This window comes from Octopus sinensis, linkage group LG5, assembly GCF_006345805.1.
Source record: "Octopus sinensis linkage group LG5, ASM634580v1, whole genome shotgun sequence".
Lineage (NCBI taxonomy): Eukaryota > Metazoa > Mollusca > Cephalopoda > Octopoda > Octopodidae > Octopus > Octopus sinensis.
In genome coordinates this window covers 133,281,221-133,290,422 of record NC_043001.1, presented here as the reverse complement: position 1 = coordinate 133,290,422, position 9,202 = coordinate 133,281,221, and positions in this window count along the sequence as shown.

The window sequence follows — 9,202 nt, the reverse complement described above, 5'->3', positions numbered from 1 at the left end:
AATAATAATGATTCACGTAAAAAGCACTATCCGACTCGTGGCCGATGCCAGTGCCGCCTTGACTGGCTTCCGTACTGGTGGCACGTAAAAAGCACCAATCCGATTGTGACTGTTGCCAGCCTTGCCTGGCACCTGTGCCGGTGGCACGTAAAAAGCACCCACTACACTCATGGAGTGGTTGGCGTTAGGAAGGGCATCCAGCTGTAGAAACACTGCCAGATCAGACTGGAGCCTGGTGCAGCCTTCTGGCTTCCCAGATCCCCGGTCGAACCATCCAACCCATGCTAGCATGGAGAACGGACATTAAACAATGAATAATAATAATAATAACAATAGATTGGTGGGAGTCTGAGACACCCTGCGGATGGGCTACAAAGGATGGTCGGAGTTGAAAACAGAGAGCTAAGAGTTGAAAGCAGAGAGAAGAGTAGACAGGAGGAACAGGGAAATGGTGACGGGGCTGTTAAGGATGAGGAACAAAAACGTTATACAGTAAACTCTTGGAGGCGCAATGGCCCAGTGGTTAGGGCAGCGGACTCGCGGTTTCGATTCCCAGACCGGGCGTTGTGAGTGTTTATTGAGCGAAAACACCTAAAAGCTCCACGATGCTCCAGCAGGGGGTGGTGGTGATCCCTGCTGTACTCTTTCACCACAACTTTCTCTCTCTTACTTCCTGTTTCTGTTGTACCTGTATTTCAAAGGGCCGGCCTTGTCACTCTCTGTGTCATGCTGAATATCCCAAGAACTACGTTAAGGGTACACGTGTCTGTGGAGTGCTCAGCCACTTACACGTTAATTTCACGAGCAGGCTGTTCCGTTGATTCGGATCAACCGGAACCCTCGTCATCGTAACCGACAGAGTGCTTCCACAGTAAACCCTGACACTGTGGTGAGTGGACATGCAGAGGAAATGAACCAACTTAGATAATGAATTGCTGGAAATTCAAAGATGACTCACCGAGTTCATGAATGCTCCAGAAGAAAAAATACCCATGAATATGAGAAGGGTACATAGGAGTATGATAAATAAAGTAAGAAAGGGACATAATGTGGGCAAGGCAAGATCTAGGAAAAATTAAGCAATGGTTAAGAGGAAAAAGGCGGAGAGCTGGCAGAAACGTTAGCACGACGGGCGAAATGCTTAACGGTATTTCGCTTGCCGTTACGTTGTGAGTTCAAATTCCGCCGAGGTTGACTTTGCCTTTCATCCTTTCGGGGTCGATAAATTAAGTACCAGTTATGCACTGGGGTTGATGTAATCGACTTAATACCTATGTCTGTCCTTGTTTGTCCCCTCTATGTTTAGCCCCTTGTGGGTAATAAAGAAATAGGTATTTCATCTGTCGTTACGTTCTGAGTTCAAATTCCGCCAAGGTCGACTTTGCCTTTCATCCTTTCGGGGTCGATTAAATAAGTACCAGTTACGCACTGGGGTCGATATAATCGACTTAATCCATTTGTCTGTCCTTGTTTGTCCTCTCTGTGTTTAGCTCCTTGTGGGTAGTAAAGAAATAGATAAATAAAGTAAGAAAGGGACATAATGCGGGCAAGGCAAGATCTAGGAAAAATTGAGCAATGGTTAAGAGGAAATGGGGAAAAAAAACGACCGAGAAAAATTAAAGAAATATAAAATACGGAAGAACGGGTTTGATGCAGTAATAGAGTAGTTAAAACAGAAGAGTGGAGGCGCAATGGCCCAGTGGTTAGGGCAGCGGACTCACGGTCGTAGGATCGCAGTTTCGATTCCCAGACTGGGCGTTGTGAGTGTTTATTGAGCGAAAACACCTAAAGCTCCACGAGGCTCTGGCAGGGGATGGTGGTGATCCCTGCTGTACTCTTTCACCACAACTTTCTCTCACTCTTACTTCCTGTTTCTGTTGTACCTGTATTTCAAAGGGCCGGCCTTGTCACACTCTGTGTCACGCTGAATATCCCCGAGAACTACGTTAAGGGTACACGTGTCTGTGGAGTGCTCAGCCACTTACACGTTAATTTCACGAGCAGGCTGTTCCATTGATCGGATCGACCGGAACCCTCGTCGTCGTAACCGATGGAGTGCTTCCATCCAAAACAGAAGATCATGGCAAAAATCCAGAAGATCAGAAGACTTGCTTGTAAACAGAAATAAACAGTTTGAGAACAGATTGTTAAAAAATAACCTGAAGCAATTCTTCTGAACATTAGAAGGAGACAATGATGAAAATGTTGCTCCTGATGCAAATCAAACCAAAGAGTTCTGGAGTGGATTGTGAGGAAACAATGTGGTGCATAAAAGGGATGCAATGTGGATAAGAAAGAAACAAAGGAATATTGTCATAAGCACAGGTAACGTGAAAGAACAAGTGGGTAAAGTGCCTAGCTGGAAAGTCCCAGGGTTTAAATTCTATAACTGTAAATCCTGGTAGATTTCATGATATAGCTTTTTTTTTCACATGAAATATACTCTTACTCTTTTACTTGTTTCAGTCAATTGACTGCGGCCATTCTGGAGCACTGCCTTTAGTCGAGCAAATCGACCCCAGGAATTATTCTTTAGATGCCCAGTACTTAATCTATCGGTCTCTTTTTGCCAAACCGCTAAGTGACGGGGACATAAACACACCAGCATCGGTTGTCAAGCAATGCTAGGGAGACAAATAGACACACAAACACATACACACACATATATATATATATACATATATATGACAGGCTTCTTTCAGTTTCTGTCTACCAAATCCACTCACAAGGCATTGGTCGGCCCGGGGCTATAGCAGAAGACACTTGCCCAAGATGCTACGCAGTGGGACTGAACCCGGAACCATGTGGTTGGTTAGCAAGCTACTTACCACACAGCCACTCCTGCGCCTGTGTGTCTAATTTAGGTTTGTATTTTTCTATTAGCAAAGCATCCATAGGTATTCCCATTTTTTAAAAAATTCTATACAAAATGTTACTATCAATTTTATTTTGTATATTATATTATAATGAGATGCAATGACTCCTTGTTGTAAATGCATAGTCAATCAATAAGAAAGTATTGTAGTTGTGCGTCCATTAAACAGTTTAAGCCATGACACTTATAATTTCCATGATTGCATTAACATATATTATATTGGTTGTCTGAGATATGCTGTGATTTTATACTGTATAGTTTTGTGTTAAAAAGATCTCTATTCTTGTGTTATTGTTAGTTAGTTAGTTAGTTAGTTAATTTGGCTCAAAAGCAAATAGCAAGGCCATGTAGGGGGACATGGAGTTAAGTACAGGTGGTGTTCATGTAAAGAGTTCAGGCCACTTGAGGTCAAGGGAGGCTTTGAACAAAGCGGTCGTCGGCATCTTCACCATCTCTCTGGCAGCTTGTTCCACGGATCCACAACCCGGACGGAGAAAGCTCCTCTCTTTGATTGAGATGAAATCGTCGCAGGTAGAGCTTTTAGGAATGACCCCGCAGCCGACGCTCTGGAGCAGGAGTGAAGAACAGCTCTTTAAGAGGTTACACTTTCCGCTTATGATGTTGTGGGCGAGAATGAGATCACCACGGCGGCGGCGTTTTTCAAGAGAATAAAGGTCGAGCGTCCTCAGCCTTTCTTCGTAGGACAAATTTTTGAGACCATGAACCATGCGGGTAGCCAGCTTCTGGACTCTTTCGAGATGCTGTATGTCTTTGAGGAGATAAGGAGAAGAGGCTTGAATCCCATACTCCAATATGGGTCTCACCAGCATGACATAGAGTGGTAGGAATATGGCTGCTGTGAGCATTCCGAATGACCGTTGAATCAAGAACAGAATTCCGCATGCTTTGTTGGCAGCATGGACGCACTGGGCCGAAGGCGAAAAGGAGGAATCCACCAAGATACCTAGGTCCTTTACCTGATCGGTCCTCTCCAGCAGCAGATGACCCGGCTCGAAATCAAGTTGAGTTGCAGGAGTAGAGCCGACAGGCAGATGACAGCACTTTGACACGTTCAGACACAGGTCCCAATTGTTAGACCACTTCCAAATTTGGTGGAGGCATCGACGAAGAACCTCTATATTACCGCGAGGAGCGACCCGTTTGATATCGTCGGCAAATAGAAGGGTGTGTTGCGTGAGGTCGTCGGGCAAGTCATTTATGAAGACTAAGAACAACAAGGGCCCAAGCACTGAACCTTGAGGCATGCCACTGCAATATATTCTAAAAACCGTTAGTTTGTAGTTAGACTCAGTATAAGTTGTGTTCTGTTAGAATATATGTGAAAGCCAACTCTTCAATTTTATTAGCAAGCGGTAGTTATAAAGAAATTTGGGAGTCAGAGTACACTAAAGACAAGATAAAACAGCACAGCTCCCAGGACTTCAGGAAACATTTTTTCACGCTAAGAGTTGCTGAAGCATGGAACAAACTGCCGGCATCAGTTGTTAGTTGTCGGAGCACTGCATCCTTCAAAACTTCCATGCTTTCTGAGATTCGCCAACACTACACCTGATTTTCTCCCCTCCATACACACACAAGCATGTATCTGACTCATGCATTGTTCGCTTTCCAGACATTTTTACATTACTGCATGTACTTTATATGCACTTTCTGACAAGTTGTGGTGCACCTGAGCACTATATACAATAATTTCATTATTATTATCATTTATCTCTTCTCCTGGAGATTTCCTGCTAATCTTCTTTGAAGTTAATAGGAAGCAGTGAAACAAACACTTTGTTCTGAAGCTCTTTAAAATAATCTTTATTAAAATTTGTAAACAATTGAATTCTTTCAAATTGAGAAATAAAATATTCAACATAAATGATATATATCACAAAACCCATAGCGCACCAATGTTTAGTATCCAGCCAAGAAGAGGAAGGAAACCTTATTTCTCTGTCTTCCTCATCAAAATTCACAGACATAAGAGAGCTGAAATGAATAAGGAAAACAAAAATCAAAAAAATAAAGACCCCAAAAAACTGTTTTTATGCTAAAATACCAGCTCCCTGTACAAGCTGAGCTCAGAGTGTATTGTTTCGATGAGGTTGTCTGGCTGCAGTTTAGAAAAGAAGGTATTACTTGCTGATATTTCATGACTTCAGTACAGTTTTCGGTACTGTCATGCTTTTAGCTGTCAGAAGTGAAAGTAGTCAACTTCGTGTATTTACGTCGTCAGGTTTATACCTTCGTTAATTTACGCCGTTTATTTACGTACCACCACGCTGTTAGGTTTATAAAACAATTGAAGTTCAGTTTAAAGTTTATAAATAAATACATTTCATTCCATGTTCTGTTTAACCCTTTAGTGTTCAGATTATTCTATCAAACATAATGCTTATTGATTCCCATTGATTTGAATTAATCATGCATTATCTCATATCTTCAAGATCTTGATGGTGTAATTACTTAATGTAGAATAACATTGTAGGGTAGGTGTGAGAGCCTGGATCTGGTCAGTTTGAACATAAAACAGATTAACTATTTTGGCCGGATATGGCCGGTTTAAATACTAAAGGGTTAAACTTTATAAATAAATATATTCTTGCAGTGTGTGTATATGTGGCTATATGTCTGACTAATGTGTGTGTGTCTGTATTTATTGTATGTGTGTATAAGTAGTTATATGCTTATATTATCCATTATAGTAATATTTGTCTGTTGAAATCCGTTTTAAGGCGGTCAATAGTTTAATCAAAGATGTGTCTATACATGTATATATATATATATATATATATATACATGTGTATACATATATATATACATGTGTATAAATTAACGAAGGTATAAACCTGACGTAAATACATGAAGTTGACGACTTTCACTTCTGACAGCTAAAAGCATGACAGTGCCCAATTTTCACTTCAGACAGTTTTCTTTCTAGTCAGTATATGACTAGTTCCAATATTAAAAATTGACTTTCTCTCTCACATACATATGCACATGCATGGATGTGGTACACAGTAAGTGATATAAATTGATTCCACAAGAGTCAATGACTTACTTATATACAGTAGCGTCCAACCAATATCTTCATGTTAATCACAGAAAATATCGTAGTTTATAATGCCTAATAATAATTAGGTTTGACAATTTAGATTTCAAAATTCCCTCTTTGGTAATAGAACTAAAAAAAATAAGCTCCTAAAATTAAAGATTAGGTGGTGTTGAACTGGGCACCAAGCTAAGTTGACCACCCAAGAATACAGTACACAAAAGGTTTGAACAAATACCCTAAGGCAATTTGCCCACCGCTCTGGACTGGTACTTTATTTTATTGATCTTGAAGGGATGACAGGTAAAGTTGACTTTGGTAGGACTTGCACTCAATATGTAAAGAGTTAGAATAAACACAAGGTATTTTGTCCTAAGCTCAAATTACTTTACTAATTTGCCACTTATCTAATTAGATTTTTGCTTCTTTTTCTTAAATATAAACTAATGTAAGTATCCTGTGAGAAGCATTCTAAATATTCTACCAGGAGCACTCTGTCATCAGATTTCAGCTGATATTTCAACAGATGTGAACTTCCTCAGAAATTCTGCTAATGAAAACTCAACACTCATAAAAACTAGTTTCCCAATCATTAGAATAAGAAGAAAAAACAAAAACAAAAACAAAAAGGGGAGAAAAAAAACTGTAAAATAACTTCTGCAATATAGAATTTCTTATTTCTTTGATATAGCTTTGCTATCTATTTTAAGTATAATCATTAGCTGGGAAGGTTTTAACAAATTTGTACTTGTATATACTAGCAGATTAACTGTTTTTACAGCCATATATCTTTGCTACCATTAACCAGTTCATTTTTTTTACAGCTCAGTGTCATTTCTATCATTAACCAGTTGAGTGTTTCAACAGTTGGATGTCTCTCCTATCATTAACTTGTAAACTATTTTTATAGTTATATGTCTCTCTCTTACCATTAACTAGTTAACTGCTTTTACAGCTAAATGTTTCAGTCAAATGGAAAGGAAAAATGAAATATATAATCACTAAAGCAGACTAAAGCAAGCACAATTATATACCTTGTTCAGCAAAAGAACACAATCTGGCTGAATTGGTATAAATTGAACTCAAGGCAATGCCCACAATAGTCAAACACCTTAATCTCAGTCATTATGTTTTACAAAAATTGACCAATACAAACCAATAATGAAAATCTATTTAGATCCCTCCACAGGAGGAAGTTAATGCTAAGCCCATATAGCCCCTTCCTAATTGAGGCTTTGATCCCTTATAAAAAGCTGATACATGATTTACAACAGTGATGTAGCAGAGAATGTTATGTATAAACCCTGGAAAGATAACAGATTCACTTTGTTTCATCTTGAGAAAAATTAAAATGAAAACTGCTAAAGAAATTAACAAGTGACAGTAAACAGAAAATGAATATCAAATATGGAAAGATATGTGTTTATCATATTGACTAAATTATCAATACTGCAGGGTATACAATACATGTAATACAGTTTGTTGTGGGTATATATGTTTGATGTAATATATATGTGTATATATGGGTATGTAAGAAAGTTGGCATAGGTATGTATGTTACAGCTGAAGGAAAAGAACTGACAATTTTTTGGAACTTGTTACAAAATACAATGATCTGGGGAAAAAACATAACAGTCCAAAGAAGGTTTCTTTGGAATTTCACTGGTTCTTGAGTAACACACACACACACACACACAAACACACAGACGTACACAACCATATATATACACACACACAGTATGCTGGGCCAAATGTATGTTTCATCATACAAAATACAAAACATTAAAGAATGTTAATTACACAAAACAGACAGAAGTGTATAGAATGTAATATATATATATATATATATATATGTGTGTGTGTGTGTGTGTATAAGTGCATAAAGTTCATATCTACAGCCAGCCTCAGAGTGATGTGTTCAAACAAATTAGGGATTTCATTTCTGTCAATAAGATGCTTACTTCATATGGAAAGACTTCCGCCCGTCCCAACCACTTTTTCTCCCAAATTTGTTTATTTTATTTATTTATTTACTTTTTTGCCAAAAACCTCCGTTTTCAGATACAGAGGTTCCAGAAAATTGCCAAAAAATTGGCATTGTTAAATTTTACTCCCCTCCAATCCCCCCCAATTATTCAATTTTGACTTCTTTCCCCAACACTAACCCTGACCCTAACTGTAACTACAGAAATGATTTGAAATTTTTGTTTGAATTATATAATGTCCATATGTTTCCGCATATTTAGAAAAAAAGAAAAATTCTTTAAAAAAAATTTTACAAAAATATTTGGAAATTTTTTTCAGAATCATAATCTCCGTATTTTTACGCATATTTTGAAAAAAAAAAAAGATTATGAAAAAAGTAAAAAAATGAAGGAAATGGGGGTAGGGGTGTGGTGGTGGGGTTAATTTAAAAATGCCGATTTTTGCCAATTTTTTTTTTTGCAGATTCGTATTCTCCGTAGCTGAAAAGTGGGGTTTGTGTCGCAAAAAAAAAATTTTTTTTTAAAGGGTGGCTTGTGGGGACGGGCGCAAGTCTTGCCCTCCACACTTATGCACACACCACACACACACACACACACATCCATACACACACAGTACGCCGGTCCACATGTATGTTTCATCATACAAATTACAAAATATTAAAGAACGTTAATCACACACACTTGACAGAAGTGTATAGAAGTATATAGAAGTGTATAGAATGTAATATATATATGTGTGTGTGTGTATAAGTGTGCGAAGCTCATATCTACAGCCAGCCTCATAGTGATGTGATCAAACAAATTAGTGATTTCATTTCTGTCAATAAGATGCTGGCTTGATTCATCTCCTCACGAGATATGCATTTAAAATCCTTCTTGCTTACTACATACTAATCATGCACACACATGTGAGCGCATGTACCCTAGTAGGTAGGATATGTTGACTGCACAGGCATAAGGTCATGGGTTTGCTTCATGGACCGGACAATGCACAGTGTCTTTAAGCAATGCAAATCTTACATGCTGCTGCAGTTCGCTCAGCTGCAAGAGTGCACCAGCCAGATACTGCTGCAGCTATCTTTCCCTCTAGCAGTCAAATCCAGGATGTTCCACGGGATCAAGCATAGGAGGGCCAAGGTGTCTACGTCTGCCCATGACTACAGAGGCACCAAAAACAATTAGTAAAAAAATAGTACAAGTTACCAAGTCATACTCAGTAGTTAGTACACCCACGCCTCTAAATGTGTGTGTGCACGATGAGATATACTTACATACACACACACA